The following is a 22,820-nucleotide window of genomic DNA, read 5'->3' as shown; positions in this document are numbered from 1 at the left end:
ATCTTTGTAACTCTTCGAACTGCCTGAGGGTGAGCACCAGGTATGTAGGTTTACAGAGACTAAATAGGCTACTGGAGATAAATGAACAGGATTGATTTCTCAGACATTTTTATTTTCACTAATGACTTGCATTGGAATGTTTTCTAACATAAATTGCCAAGGCTGATTCTGCAGCTCACGTTCAAAACTGTGATGTATAATGTTCTTCTGTCGAGTTGTGGCACAGGGCTACAAACAATATAGTTGTATAGTTATGTCCATTTGAGACCATGCATAATGAAAACATAAACTCAGAGGCTGAATCTGATGCATTGTACCAGATAACAAACAGGTCATGTTGGACCCCATGCAGAGTCCCTGGGCAGGTGTACAATAACACATTCATCATCCGTACAATAGATGAGTCATGTGCAGTACAACAGACGTTCTATGTAACACAAAGGTTTCATGTCCTCTTTATTTCTAAACCCCTGGCCAAACCTCCTGCAGGATTACCCACATTGGGCCTGTTACATAATCATCTCCCTGGAAGACCGCTGCAGGCTTTTGCTCCTGCCCTGCATTAAGACGAGCCCCACATGCCAACAGGTATGCTCCTACAAAGCCCGTCTCACCTCTGCCACTAATTTGACAGGTTGATTTCGAGAGAGAGAGAGATTGAGCTGAATGGGGCTCGATCCATGGATCAGGTGGTGCAGAGGCCAGAGCACTACTCCCTGGAAAACGACATCCTTAAGAACTTCTATACCACGCACACTCACTTCTACTGTAGTACGGCGCTGTGTGTATCTAAGAGTAGGGATCCACTGTTTTAGCGCGATTGAAATGTAAAGGCAATGTTCGGATACTGCATTCATGGTAAAACGCTGCATTGTTGAATCAGGCCGAGAGCTCAATTTAACTTCTGCCCCCAGAAGTAAGTCTAGCTCTCGGTCTGTTCAACAATGATTGAAATGAAAAGACTATTTCCGATTGAGCCGATATATGCTGCGTTTTACCGTGAATGCCATATCCGAGGGCCTGAGATTTAGATTTCAATCGCGCTGAACAGTGGATCTGCAGCACAACGGGTTGAATCTCGGCCCTTACTCTCAGATACGCACAGCATCATACTACAGTAGAAGTGGCTATTCGTGGTATAGAAGGTATTACGGTAGAAATGGGCGGGCTTAGCCTCCATGTGCCGCCGCAGGGTTTGATTGACAGCTTGGATTGTCCCAGAGAGCGCGCTGCGCGGGCAGAGTCTAGGCAGGGGGATCCAACAACCAGCCCTGGAGGAAAAAATAACTCACAGCAGCGATCGTCTGTTTCAAGATTATTTTATTGCAGTGAGGTGAGTTCTATTCTACACTTTTATGTTGTTCTGTTACGTGTTAAAACGACTTATTATAATAGTACATCGTATTAAACTGGGAGTTAAGAAGTTTTGGGGGATTGTGTGAGTGCTTATGGAGCTGTGACGCCGGCAGACTGTCTCGGTGAGCTGGCGAGAGGAGAGGAAAAGGGAAAACTTTTGGGGATTTTTTTTTTTTAACTTCGTGTCCGAAACTGCGTGGAAAGTTTTAAAAAACGTGGCCATTATAAAGTGTTGGTTTTTATATCGAAGTTATATGGGAATGTGATATCGTTTGGATGATTTTGTTTGCGCTTTGGGACATTTCTGCTGTTTTGCGAAATCATGTTTTTTCGTCTTCGCAGAGACTGACATTGAAGAAGTGAGTGCGCAACTGGCTAAAACTGTCTCTTCTTTCTCTCTCCGTTTCTCTTTCTTTCTCCTCTGTTCTTTACATAACAATATACAGGCCCAGCTGTCTGTTTAAAAACACAGTTTTATTTGATCAAAGCGAAGTATGTCTGTTTTACTTCAAGAATGAAAAACAATTGGATTGCAAGATGCTGATGTGACGATTTGGCAGGGGTTATGAAATAGTGAAATGGTGGGACACAATGTAGCTCTTTATTGCATGAATGATATTACCGATGGTGAATTGTTATTGCATACGATCACAACGCACTTTTCCTAGACTGTGTAGTTTGTAGCGGATTGAAGAGAGGATACTGTGTCTGAAGAGGAGAGAGTTCTCAACTCCAGCATAGCCTGGCATTCCAGTAAGCCTGCCTGTCTGCTCTCTCTCTCTCTCTCAATTCAAGGGCTTTTATTGGCATGGGAAACATGTCAAAGCAAGTGAGGTAGATAATATATAAAGGTAATATATAAAGGTAATATATAAAGGTAATATATAAAGGTAATATATAAAGGTAATATATAAAGGTAATATATAAAGGTAATATATAAAGGTAATATATAAAGTGAAAAACAATAAAAAATGAACAGTAAACATTACACATACAGAAGTTTCAAAACAATAAAGACATTACAAATGTCATATTACATATATACAGTGTTTTAACAGCTCTCCCCCCCTCTCTCGCTCTCTGTCTCTGTCTCCCTCTCTCTCTCTCCCCCTCTCTCTCTCCCCTCTCTCCCCCTCTCTCTCTGTCTCTCTCTCTCTGTCTCCCTCTCTCTGTCTCTCTCTCTCTCCCCCCCTCTCTCTGTCTCTCTCTCCCCTCTCTGTCTCTCTCTCGCTCTCTCGCTCTCTCTCGCTCTCTCTCTGTCTCCCTCTCTCTCTCTCTCTCTCTCTGTCTCTCTCTCCCTCTCTCCCCCTCTCTCACCCCCCTCTCTCCCCCCTCTCTCTCCCCCTCTCTCCACCCCCTCTCCCCCTCCCCCCCCCCTCTCTCCACCCCCTCTCTGTATCTCTCTCCCTCTCTCTCTCCCCCTCTCTGTCTCTCTCTCTATCTCTCTCCCCCTCTCCCTCTCTCCCCCCCCACTCCCCCTCTCTCTTTCCCCCATCTCTGTCTCTCTCTCTCTCTCCCCCTCTCTGTCTCTCTCTTTCTCTCTCTCTCTCTCCCCCTCTCTCACCCCCCTGTCTCTCTGCAGACGTGGAAGTCCAATACAGTTACTTCATGTGCTTAATGATTTTGTTTCCAAACGGCAATCGATGCTTCACTTTATTATTTACTTTATTATTTAAAGTTTTTCATTTTTCGCCGATGAGTTGATCCCCTTAGTTGAAAGGAAACTTAGTTTTAAGTAGGCTACAAGCTAACTTAATTTTAGGCTATTATGGGATATGCTTGTCATTATCCCTAGGGTGTTGTGTCACCGTTATATAGCCGGTATAACGTTATGTCATTCTGATAATACTGCCATTTCGTTGAGTTGCAAATGCTGGATCTAGAGGGTAAATTGGAGAAGAATAACATAAGTAACAAACACACACACACACACCATCGCACAGAAAATATGAGAAATCCGATCCCAAATAGATGACGTCAGATGACATTCCTTTGCTGTAAGGCTGATGTGGCCTTCTGTGTGCTGTGAGTGTGCTTTTATCCTGGAATATCTCAGACTCTTTCTGGGGAAAAATCAGTGTCCTGGATTTGCATTGGAATCTGACTTCTACACTTCTAGATGAAGTTCTGAAGAGTTTTACATCTTTGGAAGAACTCCTGTGTTTGTGACCCATAATATCCTAATATGTAGCCTGCCTTTGTCAGCTATATAATTATAATGATTTAATTATTTCACTTTTGCGTTGAGGTATTGGCATATGGTTGTCAGGTGTTGTATCAACTGTTCTATCGGCGCGCGCGTGTGTGTGTGTGTGTGTGTGTGTGTGTGTGTGTGTGTGTGTGTGTGTGTGTGTGTGTGTGTGTGTGTGTGTGTGTGCGTGTGCGTGTGCGTGTGTGTGCGTGCGTGTGCGTGTGTGTGTGTCTGTGCAGATTTCAGCTGCAGTCTAAACCTCCCATGAGGTGTTGCTTATCAGGAGCATCATTACAATAACATAGCAATAACAACAGTAACATTATAGGAATCCAGACTAGAATAACATCAGTAACATTATAGGAATCCAGACTAGAATAACATCAGTAACAATAACAAAACTGTACCTTTCCTATTGCCATCACAACTAGAAGGTGACTGTCCTGGAGGTGCTTTGGCACTAGCATGGCTGGGTAGGGGTTTTCGTTCCTAAAATCTGCTACAGGTGTGTGTGTGTGTGGGGGGGGGGGTCTCTGTCCGAGCCTTGCAGGCCACCATAGGACCGTGTGGGCGGTCTGGTCTGGTCAGCTGGCAGCAGCTTCCTGTGGCTGAGACTTCTCATTGGTCACGCTGGGAGAAGCATTCTTTTCCACTGAGGTCATGTGGTTAGCATCTGGAATGGACAGGAGAGAGAGGTCCTCAGAAAGGTCTGGAACCTAGAGATGCAACGTATGGGTACTTCCTGAAACAGAATGAACAGGGTCCAAGTCTGACTTGGATGTATTTATTCTGTGGAAGAATGACACATTTTTCACCAAATCTTAAATTAATTTTACACACACACACACAAACACAGCAAGCAGCTGATGAACCATGGAAATATAATGTTTACTCTAATTCGATAGTTATTATATAATAGTGGGCACTTTGAATACAGTGTTGTTTGACATGACAACAAATGAAAATGCCATGGACAAGTTATTGTGACAGGGTAGGAACCAAAGTGATGATCAGTGTTTCCAAGGGGACCCTATAATATTTGGCTACATTACATCTTTATTCATATAGCCAACATATTAATGCTTCCCCTATTCCTCATTGATTTAGAAGATACTGTTGCACAAACAACATGCTGATTTAGGCCTCCACCAGCACTGGTATCAGGCTGGTATCAGGCTCCACCAGCACTGGTATCTGACTCAGTACTTTTATTAGCTAGTTAGCCGGCTAACTAGAGATTAGCATTAGTGTCTAACACGATTTACCTTAACTTGCTAAGAAAATACTTACTAGCTGTTTGCAGATGTAAGAAACACAAACTGATATTGTAATTATAGAACACTTGTGGATTTATATTAAGATCAAATTGGAAACATTGTTGTCATCAACATTGTTGCATGTGCTGCATGCAGACTGAACGAAAGTGTCTCGGGGTCAAGCAACAACAAATGCGGTCCTTGAGTGACGGGGTGGGACTAGGTCTGTGTGGAGAGAGAGAGAGAGAGAGGAGAGGGATGACTCAAGTTGAGGCGTAAACTATACATTTACATTTACATTTAAGTCATTTAGCAGACGCTCTTATCCAGAGCGACTTACAAATTGGTGCATTCACCTTATGACATCCAGTGGAACAACCACTTTACAATAGTGCATCTAAATATTTTAAGGGGGGGGGGTGAGAAGGATTACTTTATCCTATCCTAGGTATTCCTTAAAGAGGTGGAGTTTCAGGTGTCTCCGGAAGGTGGTGATTGACTCCGCTGTCCTGGCGTCGTGAGGGAGTTTGTTCCACCATTGGGGAGCCAGAGCAGCGAACAGTTTTGACTGAGCTGAGCGGGAACTGTACTTCCTCAGTGGTAGGGAGGCGAGCAGGCCAGAGGTGGATGAACGCAGTGCCCTTATTTGGGTGTAGGGCCTGATCAGAGCCTGGAGGTACTGAGGTGCCGTTCCCCTCACAGCTCCGTAGGCAAGCACCATGGTCTTGTAGCGGATGCGAGCTTCAACTGGAAGCCAGTGGAGAGAGCGGAGGAGCGGGGTGACGTGAGAGAACTTGGGAAGGTTGAACACTAGACGGGCTGCGGCGTTCTGGATGAGTTGTAGGGGTTTAATGGCACAGGCAGGGAGCCCAGCCAACAGCGAGTTGCAGTAATCCAGACGGGAGATGACAAGTGCCTGGATTAGGACCTGCGCCGCTTCCTGTGTGAGGCAGGGTCGTACTCTGCGGATGTTGTAGAGCATGAACCTACAGGAACGGGCCACCGCCTTGATGTTAGTTGAGAACGACAGTTTGTTGTCCAGGATCACGCCAAGGTTCTTAGCGCTCTGGGAGGAGGACACAATGGAGTTGTCAACCGTGATGGCGAGATCATGGAACGGGCAGTCCTTCCCCGGGAGGAAGAGCAGCTCCGTCTTGCCGAGGTTCAGCTTGAGGTGGTGATCCGTCATCCACACTGATATGTCTGCCAGACATGCAGAGATGCGATTCGCCACCTGGTCATCAGAAGGGGGAAAGGAGAAGATTAATTGTGTGTCGTCTGCATAGCAATGATAGGAGAGACCATGTGAGGTTATGACAGAGCCAAGTGACTTGGTGTATAGCGAGAATAGGAGAGGGCCTAGAACAGAGCCCTGGGGGACACCAGTGGTGAGAGCGCGTGGTGAGGAGACAGATTCTCGCCACGCCACCTGGTAGGAGCGACCTGTCAGGTAGGACGCAATCCAAGCGTGGGCCGCGCCGGAGATGCCCAACTCGGAGAGGGTGGAGAGGAGGATCTGATGGTTCACAGTATCGAAGGCAGCCGATAGGTCTAGAAGGATGAGAGCAGAGGATATATAAAAATGGACGTTACACACGGCGTATCACATTTAACAAACCCAACATTCAAATACCGTCATAGAAGGTAAAGCAAAAACACAAACTGGTCCGTGCATAAATACCGATATATAGTAAAATACGGTATACCGCCCAGACGACTTTGTGTCAGGAGTGTGTGTGTGTGTGTTCAGGGAGACTGTGGTAGGTTCAGTGTGTGTGCTGAAGGATAATTGTCTTGACATTCTCAGAACCCCAGACAAAGCTGATAGCCAACGATGTCCCAGCCTTGTGTGTGTATTAGCCAGAAGTTTATCTCCACTGCCTGCTACTGTACTGAGTGGTTCTCCTCCCTATTTTGTCCCCCTTGGCCGAGCAACAGAGCAGTCACAAAGGTTCCATCTGATTCACAGACAGAGGCCTTCTCTTTATCTCTTTCACTTCCTACACACACACACACACACACACACACACACACACACACACACACACACACACACACACACACACACACACACACACACACACACACACACACACACACACACACACACACACACACACACACACACACACACACACACACACACACACACACACACACACACACTCTCTCTCTGAAGGCTGGATCGTTGTTGAAGTATCCCAGCGCCTTATGTTTACTTGGCACAGACCTGTAATATTTACCCTCCTCTTTCTCTTTCTCCTTTTCTTTCTATTTCTCCCTCTCTCTTTTCACCTCCCTCCTCCTCCACTTCCCCAACTCTCTCCTCCTCCCTCTTTTCCCCCCTATTTCCCCTCCCATCTCTCCTTTTCTCCTCTTGGTGATTTCCTGCATTGTTGACAGTTGATTTAGACAGAGATAAAAGAAGTCTTTCAACCCCCCCTTTCAAACCCTCCCTCTCCCCCTCTCCTTTCCTCCCTCTTTCTCTTGTCCCCTGTGTCCTCCTTGGGGATGCAGGGCTCTATGTCTCTCTCAGACCATGAAGAGAACTCTACTGTATCCTATGGCTGGCACTGTAGACATTGGGACTAGCTAGCAGTGTTAGCTTCTAGCATTGTAGCTAACATCCTCCTGCATTATTGTAGTGATTGTCATTGCTGACAGTGTTAGCTTTCCCTAGCGTAGCTATGTTATTAATATGTCACTCATGGCTAGCAACATTAGCTTCTCCTAGCCTAGCCGCTAACGGCGGAACGTAAATGTGTGTTTGTCTCGTTGGTCTTAGTGAGTGAGCATGCCTACATTAGTACACACACACACACACACACACACACACACACACACACACACACACACACACACACACACACACACACACACACACACACACACACACACACACACACACACACACACACACACACACACACACACACACACACACACACACACACACACATCTGTGACATAACTCACATTTTCGTGCCTGCATTAGCATGCTAGGCGTGTTAGCATGGCTATGGAAAGTTCCATCTGCTCTTAATGGATGTTTTATGCAGGTGTGTGTTTCACGGAAGTGTATGTGTGTGTTTGTGTGTGTCAGTATACTGTTGAATCTTCTTCAAAAGGAGATATATATTGTTGCTAAATTGCTGCAATAACTCAATACATCGTTGTAATGTTAGGCCAGAAACATTAGCATCAACCAGGCCATGCCACACTCCCTCCTCCCCTACTTACATACCTCTGTCATTTCCACCTCTCCTCTCTCTTTCCCCTCTCCCCTTTTCTTTTTCTTTGCCCCTCCTTGCCCCCAAGCAGGACCCCCCACAAATCATCACACACACACACCTCCCCCAGCCTGGGGTCACAAGGTCAAATTCCTCCTCCACAATCATGCCTCAGGATTTGTATGTGTAGCCCATACATAGGTGTGTAGCGTGCCAGTTCCATTCCCACTTCACTGCAATGTCCTCTCCACTCTTTGGGACTAGTTCCATATTATTCTAACTGATTAACTCTCTGCCCTTCCTTTGTCTCACATACATGCCCACTCACACACCCACACTAAGGGAGAGCAGGCATTCTGAGGATATATTCCACCACACAGTGGAATGTGTATACTTTTCCACTGTGACCTCTCTCTCTCTCTCAACTCTCTTTCTCTCAGATTCAGTCTTTTACGATGACTAAATGTCACACTGTGCGACGTTGCTGAATTAAAATGTTGATATCAGCCTGGTTAGATTGTACAATTTGCTTCAGTTCTGTTGTCACATTCTGTCGTTGGCTTGCGAGGCTCCATCAGCCGACGCAGACTACATCAACTGCAGCGGTGTATTTGATCCGAGCATGTTCGGAAAAAACTTGAAATTATACATCTAGAAATCATTTTGAAGACGTCCGACCATCGTTGTAGGCTAATTTGTTTCCTAAGAATTAGCCCACAACGTCCACATTTTACCGGGACGGCAAAACTGTGGCAGAAGACGGCTAAAATCATCCAGTTTGTGCGGGCCTTAAAGGGGAAGTTCACCCAGAAACACTTCTGGGACATTTCTAATGCCTGCCTGACCATTTGCCACCCCCCCCCCCAGACAGTTTGTAGGTCCATCGCTTGAGTATTTAAATGTAGTTTAGAAGCTAATTCTCCCCCCCGGGTCTGATTCACATCATGGAGGAGGTCGAGCATCCGACCGACGATGCAGAAGAACAGGACCTGTGTGTGTGTGTGTGTGTGTGTGTGTGTGTGTGTGTGTGTGTGTGTGTGTGTGTGTGTGTGTGTGTGTGTGTGTGTGTGTGTGTGTGTGTGTGTGTGTGTGTGTGTGTGTGTGTGTGTGTGTGTGTGTAAACATCAACCCTGGGGTTCTGGAGACGTTTTTCAGAATGCCCGGGATCAACTGGAAGCACTTGCCACATCTGACACCCCAAATGGGAAGCTCTCTGAAAGTGTAAGTGATTTGGAAGTCTACGATGCAAATGAATAGCCAGCTAATGATACCCAACTGTATTTTCTAGTAACCTGCCTAAACTCTATAATGTAACTGTAACTAGCTACTGTAGTCTCCCCTTGAAGTTAGATCAACTCGGTCCACTGTGTCTAAAACGAGTGGATGTGCCACGTGAATAGAATGTATGGGATGTGTACTTCACAATATGGACTACATGATCAATATTGTATATTACCAAACACTGTAAGAAGTATAAAGTCAATAGTGTTAGTGAACAGTATTTGTAACATTTTAAACGCTGCCTCTGGTGGACTCACTAAACACACATGCTTTTGTCTGTAAATGATGTCTGAGAGGTGTGCACGAAAATGGTGCCATCTGGGTTGCTTAATGTAAGGGATTTGAAATGATTTCTATTTGTACTTTTGATACCTAAGTATATTTTAGCAATTACATTTACTTTTGATACTTTAAAAGTAAATAAAACCAAATACTTTTAGACTTTTACTCAAGTTATATTTTACTGGGTGACTCACTTTTCCTTGAGTAAAATTCAATTAAGATATCTTTACTTTTACTCGAGTATGACAATTCTTCCACCACAGGTTTCACACACAGCCTCACCTTTTCAACAATGACTTGGCCATACAGTCTTCAAGTCTATAAGGCAAGAGAGCTGTCAATCATTTTATGCCATCATCAATATGGCTTTGAAATAAACAGGCCTAATGTTCCCTAAGCCCATTGTTATATTTGATATTGGAAAGGCCTAGACTTATTTGTTCTTTTGATAGTTGTATATCACATTGTGATTTCGTTATTTTCTCCTGGTTTCCTACGGGATGACTTTAGAGTGGATGCTGAGGGGAGAACGTCTCGGTCATATAATAAACTATAAAGACATTGTAAAACATATAATTAAGCAATAAGGAACGTGGGGGTGTGTGCTATATGGCCAATATACCACGGATAAGGGCTGTTCTTATGCGAGATGCAACGCGGATTGCCTGGATACAGCCCTTAGCTGTGGTGTATTGTCCATATACCACAAACCCCTGAGGTGCTTTATTGCTATTATAAACTGGCTACCAACGTAATTAGAGCAGTAAAAATAAATGTTTTGTCATACCGTGATATACGTTCTCATATACCACGGCTTTCAGCCAATCAGCATTCAGGGCTTGAACCACCCAGTTTATAAAATTATTTACTGTCACTCAGCATTTAATGTCACTCAGCATTAGTTATGCTCTGTTCGTAAGCAAGCTACCACAGACAGTGGTGTAGAGACAGTAACAGGTGGGAGAAGTCCTGTTTCCATCTCCACAATCAGCTAATGCAGGCTGTTCTAGATCAACACATACCAATATTGTTACAGCCACTTGTGTGCAGCAGTTAAGGATACAGAAATTCCTGAGAAACATTGACCAGCCTGGCCTCCCAAAGCCTGGACCCATGTCTAAGTCTTGGGTGTGGATACCTTCTACAAACGAGGACAACAGACCATGGTCATTGTAAAACGTGTGAAAAGCAATGTTCTTTCTGCTGTTCATATTCTTCAAATCATTCTATCCAACTCGGCTTGTCTCTGCCACATCCCCAAACGCCTCCCCAGCCCCTCTCTTGCTAGACTGTAGTGCATCTTGCTGGATGTCTGGCTGCTCCACAAAGTACTCTGCTTGTCTGTAGAAGCCCTGGCGGTAGCTTCTAGGGAAATGGTTCTGCTTCAGAGCTTCATTTGTGGGGGGCACATGGGCGTTCAGACTGAACCTGAGGGAAACAAATACAAACAGATATATGCTTTTATCTAGAGGTGTCTGGTACTCTGTCAGATACCTGTGCGTGTGTGTGTGTGTCTGTGTGACAGTTTTGTTCCAGTGAAGCATCGTCAGTTATTAAGTCCTCCATTAACAAAACCTACCACTTGCATGGACTGGAATGGTGATACGCAGACATCGACGAGGCTATGGGGGTCTGGAGACAGGAGGGAATGAAGAGGGAAAGGAGACTGGGTGGGTGGCTACTCAGACGACGGGGACATCGACGAGGCTATGGGGGTCTGGAGACAGGAGGGAATGCAGAGGGAAAGGAGACTGGGTGGGTGGCTGCTCAGACGACGGGGACAACCAAACCTAGTTTAGGAAAGGGGTGGAGAGACGGTTATGTGGTTTTTACAGACACACTTCAGGACAGGCAGGTAGCATGAGTGTTAGCCACCTCTCACACTTCTTGACATCAGCCAAGCACAGAGAAGTTCCAGCACCCACCCACACACATTCAGAAGGTTGGAGCAGAGGGCACCTGGGGGAGACAGGGTTTACCTGGATATTGCCTGAGTCGTCTGCAGTGTGGGAGGGCTGGTGGAGAGGAGGAGTGGACCGAATACCATCAAATGACAATTACTGTCTACCAAGTGTGGAGTAACAGTACAGTCTACTGTCTACCTAGTGTGGAGTAACGGTACCATCTACTGTCTACCTAGTGTGGAGTAACGGTACAATCTACTGTCTACCTAGTGTGGAGTAACAGTACAGTCTACTGTCTACCTAGTGTGGAGTAACGGTACAGTCTACTGTCTACCTAGTGTGGAGTAACGGTGCAGTCTACTGTCTACCTAGTGTGGAGTAACGGTACAGTCTACTGTCTACCTAGTGGGAGTAACGGTACCATCTACTGTCTACCTAGTGTGGAGTAACGGTACAGTCTACTGTCTACCTAGTGTGGAGTAACAGTACAGTCTACTGTCTACCTAGTGTGTGGAGTAACAGTACAGTCTACTGTTTACCTAGTGTGGAGTAACGGTACAGTCTACTGTCTACCTAGTGTGGAGTAACGGTACAGTCTACTGTCTACCTAGTGTGGAGTAACGGTACCATCTACTGTCTACCTAGTGTGGAGTAACAGTACAGTCTACTGTCTACCTAGTGTGGAGTAACAGTACAGTCTACTGTCTACCTAGTGTGGAGTAACGGTACAGTCTACTGTCTACCTAGTGTGGAGTAACGGTACAGTCTACTGTCTACCTAGTGTGGAGTAACAGTACAGTCTACTGTCTACCTAGTGTGGAGTAACGGTACAGTCTACTGTCTACCTAGTGTGGAGTAACGGTACAGTCTACTGTCTACCTAGTGTGGAGTAACGGTACAGTCTACTGTCTACCTAGTGTGGAGTAACGGTACAATCTACTGTCTACCTAGTGTGGAGTAACGGTACAATCTACTGTCTACCTAGTGTGGAGTAACGGTACAGTCTACTGTCTACCTAGTGTGGAGTAACGGTACCATCTACTGTCTACCTAGTGTGGAGTAACGGTACCATCTACTGTCTACCTAGTGTGGAGTAACGGTACCATCTACTGTCTACCTAGTGTGGAGTAACAGTACAGTCTACTGTCTACCTAGTGTGGAGTAATAGTACAGTCTACTGTCTACCTAGTGTGGAGTAACGGTACAGTCTACTGTCTACCTAGTGTGGAGTAACGGTACAGTCTACTGTCTACCTAGTGTGGAGTAACAGTACAGTCTACTGTCTACCTAGTGTGGAGTAACGGTACCATCTACTGTCTACCTAGTGTGGAGTAACGGTACAGTCTACTGTCTACCTAGTGTGGAGTAACGGTACAGTCTACTGTTTACCTAGTGTGGAGTAACGGTACAGTCTACTGTCTACCTAGTGTGGAGTAACAGTACAGTCTACTGTCTACCTAGTGTGGAGTAACAGTACAGTCTACTGTCTACCTAGTGTGGAGTAACAGTACAGTCTACTGTCTACCTAGTGTGGAGTAACGGTATTGAAAAGGGAATTGTTATCAGTATTGTTTAAGTAACGTTATGGAAAAGGGAATTTCATCACAAAGCCACATAAAAACCAAACAGTCAGTAGGACAGGATGACATTACCGTTAGAGTACCAAACAAAAACCGTGTGAATGGCAAACAAATAGGGTCCTAAATGACCTGTAGTGACTAACATTAGCAACAGGCGTTAGCCACCTAACTAGCTAGCTAGCATCCTAACTTACCTCGAATGGCTGGAGCTTTGTCCCCCATGGAAAGACAGTGGGAACAGAACACTGTTTCAAACAGTCCCCATTGTAGTCAGTGGCCACAAAATGATCACTGCACACTGATAACCACAACAGGTGCTGTATCAACACCATACTCAGACTGTTGGACGGCCTGTAGCCATGCCTGACACAAATCTCTTTTGCTTTCACGGGCAGGAAAGAAGTGAAAATGTGCTGTTTGTCTGATCTGACAGGGGAATTATAGTATTGCACCTCATTTTGGCCAGACAGGTTTCCCCGTTCGTCTGTGCCAATACTGCTACCAACAACGGGTTAGTTAGAAACATCTCTGCTACTACTACTAGCTAACATCTCTTTGTTTACTAGCTGTTGTCCTGACTTCCTTTCTCGAGGACCAATAGTGAGACGCTCCTTCGTCCTGCCTCCTGTAATTATCCATCTTTACAACCAGGAAGGAGAGTATCAACCGGATGACAGACGATATAGAAAACCTTGCGCCAGCACCAAGTAGGTCGTTGCTGTGTTAGACCTGTTACATCAAAGATACTTCTATCTGGAAAATCAGTGTCAAGTCATCAATCGCTGCTTATGTAAGGAGAATTACCCATTGTTTTTTTATGCATTTTAGGTGATTTCGGGAAATGTAGCATTTCTATGTAAAAATACAGAAATCGAAATACGTAAACATTGGACCTAAAACGGCCTGGGTTGATGAAAAATGGCCAGGCAAGTGTTATAAAGGGCTCAGAGGTGTTTTGGGGTGAACTTCCCCTTTAACCCTCAGGGTTTAGAGTGAAGAGAGAAGCTGTGGTGGAGTACCGTGTATGTCTATGCCAGGATAGGGGCTGGGTATGTGTGTGTTGGGGGGGGGCTGGGGTTTGTTGTCTGTATTTGAGGGCGTGAGCTGCCATTGCATAGGTCAAGGTGTCTATGTCTGTCTGCCTGTCTGTGTCTGCCTGTCTGTGTCTGCATGTCTGTGTGTGTGTTTTGCTTCTGACGAGGAGGAAGTAGCAGTGTTTGCTTAAACAAAGCACGCTCAACCATGTGGGATGATTTAGCGGGAACAAGTCCACCCCAACCCCCCCATCCCCGCTCTCTCCTTCTCTCCCTCTCTCTTTCCATTTTTCTCCCTCTTCTTTTCTCTCTCTGTCCCTTCCTCTTTCACTCCCTGATGATAGGAAAGGGGGAGGAAAGGAAAAGGGAGAGGGGAAGAGAGGACAGAAAAGAGAGAATAATGTTTTGGAGGTGAGTGGGGAGGAGGGAGGGTAAGGAGGAGGGAGGGAGGGATGCAAGGATGGAAGGGGGGAGGGAAGGAGGGTGGGAGATGTGAACACAGCAATTTTTTTTGTTTTTCTGTTTGCCATCGAAGAGGGCGGGGCTTGGCAACGCAAGCTAGCTTAGACTTATGCTAACCTTGACCTCTAACCCCAACCCTTAGTCCCTGACCCTAACTGTTTGTCAGACCCCTTATGATCATTGACCCCACATCATTACAAATAAATGTAATTAAATCATGTCAAGGTTCCGTCTGCTGTGTTGTGGTGTTGTGGTGTGGTGTTGTGTTGTGTATGTGCACCTGGACTAAGTGCATTTCCATATGATGGAGTGTGCATGAGCCTGTGGCCTGTGTGTGTTTTATATTCACCCCTGGTCTCAGTAAGGGTAGGTCTGTCTGAGCTCCTGAGATCCAGGGTGTATAGGGGGCTCACATAGAGCTCTCCCCAGGATCAGTGCCTCAATTTGGGCTACATATGGCTCTGGCTGAGCCTCTGGCTCTGGAGCTGTGGGATTGGAAGAGGAATGAAGAGCTAGATGAGGAGGAAAATAAGTTAAGGAAGGGGATGAAAAGGAAAAGGCCTGGGTGTGTGGCTGCAAAAAATCAACACAAGGCATTTTGGGAAGGAGAGATCCGATTGGTCGAACCCGTATACATTAAAACCAGTAGATAGTTATAGTTCTGCTGTCATCCATGTATTCCTGTGGAAAACTCCCGATGGCGCATGAAGCCAGAACTATTTGAATTTGAAGGTTGTCATTATTGTTGAATGGGGCTGAATGGCACCAAAACATCTCTAAGGATCATGGTGAAAGTGGTTGTAGCTAGCAAAGGTTCATCGACTTCATGGTCGATGTAGTCATTTTCATCCTACCTGAGAGAGTCATCCCAGTGCTGTTGGGTGCACATGCAAAGAGCGTGCATGAGGGCGCGAGCCGTGATTGGTTGGTGTCAGCACGTGGTCCTGTGTGAGGACAGATGTAGCAGTCAGCATGGATCACTACTTAATTAAATATCTACATTGGTAGTGAACTTTTAAAATAATTCACAGTGGGGATTGAACTTGGTCATAATAAACACATTTTAGAGGCCAAAGCAGGCGTCGGGGTAAAAAAGAGTTTGGCCGTCCTGGCGATCGTAATTTATATAGGCTTTCTAGGGCAGACCGGCACTTTTGGCACTGCTAGGTTGCTACGTGGTAGCCGACCAGAAGAGCTCGTGACTTCCTGCTCCAGACCGGTCACTGGGGGCCTGGTCATACCTAGTTTGTTGATACGACAATGTGATAGTAGTTTGTGTTTTTTTAATGTATGTTGTGTGTGTTTGCACGCTGTAGTCTCCTGCAATGTTTTGATGCAGGAACGGAGTGGCGCTGTAGCTGTAAATTCTCTCTCTCCCTGGGCTGGCCTTAGCGTTAGCAGCTACGTGGCAGTAGCTGTGTGTGGCTGGGCAGGGGGCCAGGAGGCAGTAAACCCACAGCAGAGGTCCTGACGGCCCAGCCACACACACACACACACACACACACACACACACACACACACACACACACACACACACACACACACACACACACACACACACACACACACACACACACACACACACACACACACACACACACACACACACACACACCCAGCCAGCCAGCCAGCCAGCCAGCTGCAAAAGGAGGTGGGAGGGAGTGCTCACTGGAAGACACACATCTGCTCAGCCTATGGACTAATAATATAATGCTAACACTGCTACTTGATTATGCTAGTGTGTGTAATGAAAATGGTTAGACTTAGGCTAATACAGTCTTGTGGCACACAGGGTTCCAAACCCAGTAGGTCACTCTCCTCCCTTCTCCTCTCCTCGTCTCTCCCGTGTGTGTGTGTGTGAGGGAGTTGTCCTTGTCTGGCGGTGTGAGTGTTATCTTAGTCCAGGCCGGTGTGTGTGTGTTATATAACTCAGTCTGGCCATGGTAATACACTGCTGTTTCACTTCTCTTCCTCCTCGTTCTAACTCTCACAGCCTATCAGAGAGCAGAGGCCTATTTCAGCCAATCAAACGCCTAGTGTCAGAGTTGTCTCTGCTCTGTGTTTGTTTCAGAGAAGGAGTCAAAGTAGAGAGAGGAGTGGAGATAGAAGAGAGAGAGAGACCGTGAGAGGAGAGAAAGAAAGAATCGATAATGGAAGGGAAGGAAATAGGAGAGATGGAAAGAGGAGTGAAGGAAATAGGAGAGTTGGAAAGAGGAGTGAAGGAAATAGGAGCGATGATAGAAAGAGGAGTGAAGGAAATAGGAGAGATGGAAAGAGGAGTGAAGGAAATAGGAGCGATGATAGAAAGAATGAGTGAAGGAAATAGGAGAGTTGGAAAGAGGAGTGAAGGAAATAGGAGCGATGATAGAAAGAGGAGTGAAGGAAATAGGAGAGAAGGAAAGAGGAGTGAAGGAAATAGGAGAGATGGAAAGAGGAGTGAAGGAAATAGGAGCGATGATAGAAAGGGGAGTGAAGGAAATAGGAGAGTTGGAAAGAGGAGTGAAGGAAATAGGAGCGATGATAGAAAGAGGAGTGAAGGAAATAGGAGCGATGATAGAAAGAGGAGTGAAGGAAATAGGAGAGTTGGAAAGAGGAGTGAAGGAAATAGGAGCGATGATAGAAAGAGGAGTGAAGGAAATAGGAGCGATGATAGAAAGAAAAGGAGAGAGAGAAGTGCTGATCCTGTCGTTTCCTTGGCCAGGTACTGACACGTCTGAAGTCAGCGCCCTCTGAACCACACACACACACACACACACACACACACACACACACACACACACACACACACACACACACACACACACACACACACACACACACACACACACACACACACACACACACACACACACACACACACACACACACACACACACACACACACACACACACCCTGTCTACTGAATCATCTACAGAATGACTGGTATTCACAGGGAGTAGGAGAAAGATGGGAGAGAGAGAAAGAGAGCCTGATTCCTCTCTAGGTTTCTTCCTGCCTTCTATGGAGATGTACCTGGGTTCCGTCAACCTAGTAACATGTAACAGTCTGGTCTTGGGCTGGGTGGAATCCCGTATTTGACTGTATACTGGTATTGATGTCCAGACCGGTTTGGGTTTTTTACTTTACCCTCTGCAACGCTATTTCAATGTTTGGTTTGTTACATGTCATACACCACTGCGCTCTGTGTCCTGTCTGTTTTTGTAGTTTACTCTGCTACTTGAGTCGTTTATCTCCCTAGGCATGGGCGGTATACCGTATATACAGTATGATGTATACAGTTCTTCATTTCACCTGTCACATCATTTTCCATTATGAAGCTTACCGGTTGTCCCCAGTCACATGGTGTTTGTTTACAAGCACACAACCACCAGAGACCAGAGCCTTGTGAGTCACTCACTCACTGTTGTACAGCGCGCGCCAGGTGATCTAGTGACTGCATGGAATTCACAACTAAATGTAGACATCTTCTAACTGTTAAGTTAACTGTCTAAAAATGTGCCAAATGCTCTGCAACTGTGCATTTAGCTTCTGCTAAAATCAAGCTTTGTTTAGTAACAGCAGAGAATCCCCTGCTGGATGAAGACTTGCTGTCTAATAGTTGTTTTCTGGGTACAGCAAATTATGAGCGGCATTTTGTTAATGATTAGAACAACTTTATGAGCTGGGATGTCTGTGCTGAAAATAGTTTAGGTCAGAGACTGTACACAATGTTCGCAGTGCTTGTTAGCATTGATTACAAAGGCTCAGTGGGGTTTGAAAATATCTCCCCTTGTGTTCAGTGATGGTATTACTGAATATACCAGGAATGACAATCTGGATACCTCCCAAGCCTATCTCTCACCAAGCTGCATCCCCTGTCACTCAAGGAGCGCGGTTGTTGTTGCTCGACCACGCAGTGTTGCCAGTTTAGTGACTTTGTAGAGTAGAGACAGCTACTTTTCAGGCTGCCTTTGGGAGCTTTGCCACGGATAGTTTCTATGCTTTTGATTACATTTAGCGACTTCGCCCACTAGGTTCTGTCGCACACTAGAGTGGGAAAAGCTGTCCGAGTAACAGAAGTCACAGCAAGGCAGAGAAGCACACGGCGAGGGGGTGAAAACGCTATGTCGGGAACCCCAGCCGTGCCACAGCAAGGCAGAGAAGCACACGGCGAGGAGGTGAAAACGCTATGTCGGGAACCCCAGCCGTGCCACAGCAAGGCAGAGAAGCACACGGCGAGGGGGTGAAAACGCTATGTCGGGAACCCCAGCCGTGCCACAGCAAGGCAAATTGGTGCTGTGACGCCGTCACGCCAACGGCAAAAACGTCATCTAGCGACAAAACAAGGAGCCAATAGCGATTCTCACTGAGAGATAGTCGGCAACACTGAGACCGTGAGACCACTTGCCGTTCGCTCTTCAGTCTGCATGGTCAATGTAGCAACAAGATGTTGATGACCACAGTGCTGCTTTCCACTTTGCCTCCGAATTTCTGGCCCGTATCATGCAGCCCTACATGGCAGTGTGGAAATGACCCTAAATGACCTGGAAATCAGAAATGGATGAAAATGCAGAAAAGTGTTTTGGGTTGAAGTTTGATTAAACAATCAGAATGGAGAAAGACCCATGGAAATCACTGAGAATGTGTGTGTTGCCACCCTGACGTCACTCACTGCTTACTATTCAAAAACAATACTGTCAAATACTGCCATACCGTAAACAATTAGAAAGATATTATGATATGTAGTACTGTCTGTTTATACAACTTCCTACAGTTGTAATGTGTGTGTGTGCGTGCCTGCGCGCGTGTCCTATTTCCTTCCTCAGGTGTTAAATCAAGGCTCTCTCAGAAAGCCTACCCCCAAGGCCTCAGCTCTCACAGTGTACATAGGGACCTGTTTAAACGTGTGTGTGGAGGCATTCCACCCCACCCGTGCTGAGTTCCTCTCTGTGGATGACATATCATTACTGCAATTACAGGGCAGAATAACTACAACTACGAACACACACACACACACACACACACACACACACACACACACACACACACACACACACACACACACACACACACACACACACACACACACACACACACACACACACACACACACACACACACACACACACACACACACACACACACACACTGCACATGTGGCAGAGTCCTGTCGCCTATAAGGAGCCTCTCCGTCTCTGAGTGTGTGTTCTCCCCAAAGTTAACATTCTTACCCCGTTCTCTCTCCCCTCCCCCTCCTCATATCTCCTGTACCCACTCTCTCACAAAGGTACTCCTATATGTGTGTGTGTGTGTTCTCCTGGTCTGAATATCTTATTTTAGGGCCAGAACAGTTGAATGGGACAGTTTCCCACCATGTGTAGAGTAGTAGTAACCATTACACTGCACAATACACTCTTTCAAGCTGTTTCCCTAAAACCTGCATGATAGTTACCCTCTAGAGGAGGAAAGGAAAGGCTGCAAGACGTCACCCGTTGTTTTTAAGTGATGATTTCCTAGCCACCGTGCTTCTACACCTGCGTTGCTTGCTGTTTGGGGTGGTAGGCTGGGTTTCTGTACGGCACGCTGTGACATCTGCTGATGTAAAAAGGGTTTCATAAATACATTTGATTGATTGATTGTGCGTTTCTCTAGCTATTGATCTGTAGTTGGCTGAAGTGTTGTCGTCATTGATAATTTCTGGAGCCTGGAGTTTTCCCTGGGCAGGTCATATGGTGTGAGGGATGAGAGGAACGTTTCAGTTGCTAGTGTTATGGTCTAGGAAAAACTCCAGGCCCTAGTGATGTCATCTCACGCGCGCGCGCACACACACACACACACACACACACACACACACACACACACACACACACACACACACACACACACACACACACACACACACACACACACACACACACACACACACACACACACACACACACACACACACACACACACACACACACACACACACACACACACTACCTGCGTTGCTTGCTGTTTGGGGTGGTAGGCATCTGCTGATGTGACATCTGCTGATGTAAAAAAGGGTTTCACACACGCCGGCGGAAACAGTATGCATACCTGCATGTAGAGCTCATGTCTCCCTTTTTTCAATCCGTCATTCCTTCTTTCACTTCGAGTAGCACTGCAGTTGTTCCTTTACCCTTCTCTTTCTCTTTCTCTCGCTCTCTCTCTCGCTCTCGCTCTCGCTCTCGCTCTCGCTCTCTCTCAATTCAATTCAAGAGGAAACATATGGCATAGGAAACAAGTGAAATAGATAATAAACAAAAGTGAATGAAACAATACAGATTAAACAGTAAACATTACACTCACAAAAGTTCTCTCTCTCCCTCTCTGTCATGTGGGGGAGACTTGATGTGGGTCAGACAGTCTGTTAGGTGGATGAGAAGCCTTGGGTCAGAAGTGACAAGCTGGTGTGTGTGTGTGTGTGTGTGTGATGACTGTGGTATGCTGAGGCCAGGTTCTGAATGACTATGTTCTCTTTATCTGTGGGGAAGTGTGTGGATGTATGACACCTTGGTGTCTCGTGTTTAATGTTGTATTAGAGAGGCGCTCTTACACAGGACTCTCTGTCTAACAGCAGACACACACACACACATACACACACACACACACACACACACACACACACACACACACACACACACTACAGACAAGTGGATAATTGTATTCCTGTGGAATTTTTCAGACTTTTTATCCTCTCTGAAAATCAATATCGTCCCTTATACAGTACACTAGGAAAGGAATGATGTGCGTGTGTGTTTCCGTGTGTGTTTCCGTGTGTGTGTATTTCCGTATGTGTATGTGTGTGTGTGTGTGTTTCCATATGTGTGTGTGTGTGTGTTTCTGTGTGTGTGTGTTTCTGTGTGTGTGTGTTTCCGTGTGTGTTTCCGTGTGTGTGTGTGTTTCCGTGTGTGTGTGTTTCCGTGTGTGTGTGTGTGTTTCCGTGTGTGTGTGTGTGTTTCCGTGTGTGTGTGTGTGTGTGTTTTCCGTGTGTGTGTGTGTTTCCGTGTGTGTGTGTGTTTCCGTGTGTGTGTGTGTGTTTCCGTGTGTGTGTGTGTGCTTCCGTGTGTGTGTGTGTGTGTGTGTGTTTCCGTGTGTGTGTGTGTGTTTCTGTGTGTATGTGTGTGTGTTTCCGTGTGTATGTGTGTGTTTCCGTGTGTGCGTGTGTGTGTGTGTTTCCGTGTGTATGTGTGTGTTTCCGTGTGTGTGTGTGTGTGTTTCCGTGTGTATGTGTGTGTGTTTCCGTGTGTATGTGTGTGTTTCCGTGTGTGTGTGTGTGTGTGTGTGTGTGTGTGTGTGTGTGTGTGTGTGTGTGTGTGTGTGTGTGTGTGTGTGTGTGTGTGTGTGTGTGTGTGTGTGTGTGTGTGTGTGTGTGTGTGTGTGTGTGTGTGTGTGTGAAACGCTGCATCAGAATAGGGTCATCAGTTCTGTCTAATTCAACCACATTACTTTTGCAGACAGTGCACCATCTCGCCTCCTTTCACTCCCTTTGCTTCTCTCTGTTCCTATTTCTCTCCTGTGTGTGTGTGTGTGTGTGTGTGTGTGTGTGTGTGTGTGTGTGTGTGTGTGTGTGTGTGTGTGTGTGTGTGTGTGTGTGTGTGTGTGTGTGTGTGTGTGTGTGTGTGTGTGTGTGTGTGTGTGTGTGTGTGTGTGTGTGTGTGTGTGTGTTAGCCAGGGCGATATATCCAATTAAATTGAATGTATGTTTTAACATATATTCCAAATAGTTTTTATGTCCGCATGTCTCCTTCGCTCCTTCTGTGCTGTGTGTTGCCTTCCCATTTACACCAGAGATCTGTATATAATGACCAGATGCTCATGTCTCCCTGACAATGGGAGTCGTTGTTCCAAAGTCGTGAAGGCAGGCGATAAGCTTAGGTCCAAAATATACCCATAGACACGAATTGGGCTTATTTTGGACAGAGTTTGGCGAAAGTGAAACGTCTCGCTTCGCCTCTTGCTCTTTGTTTACACACACCAAGCCAATCCCCCCCTGCCACTCACAACAACAAAGATGATGAGAGAGATGACTTTTTCCTCTCTGACAAGTGGTTTCAACTCGCTCATATGGACACGGAAACGCACAGGGAAGTTATTTTACTGTGCTAGAGGAGAAGTTAACATTCTACCGATACCCTTGTCATATCTCAACTCCTCAAACAGGGTGAAGAGCAGACGCTACTAAACGGGAGTATCAATGAACACTGATTCTGGAAAATGTACGCACAGTTTGTCGC

General features: G+C 46.0%; 1 protein-coding gene across 1 annotated transcript in view; it reads left to right on the top strand.

The window, feature by feature from the left end:
• The first annotated feature begins 1,227 nt into the window (after window positions 1-1,227).
• The window catches only part of LOC124010710 (fibronectin type III domain-containing protein 3B-like), a 187,474-nt gene continuing 165,881 nt past the window's right edge, over window positions 1,228-22,820 (top strand). Inside the window, 1 exon segment of the mRNA XM_046323359.1 lies at window positions 1,228-1,333. The gene's annotated coding sequence lies outside the window, so the exon portion shown is untranslated.

Source organism: Oncorhynchus gorbuscha, linkage group LG23 (assembly GCF_021184085.1).
Source record: "Oncorhynchus gorbuscha isolate QuinsamMale2020 ecotype Even-year linkage group LG23, OgorEven_v1.0, whole genome shotgun sequence".
Classification (NCBI taxonomy): domain Eukaryota; kingdom Metazoa; phylum Chordata; class Actinopteri; order Salmoniformes; family Salmonidae; genus Oncorhynchus; species Oncorhynchus gorbuscha.
The sequence above is the reverse complement of the archived record's forward strand: the minus strand, read 5'-3'. Positions and strand labels throughout refer to the sequence as shown.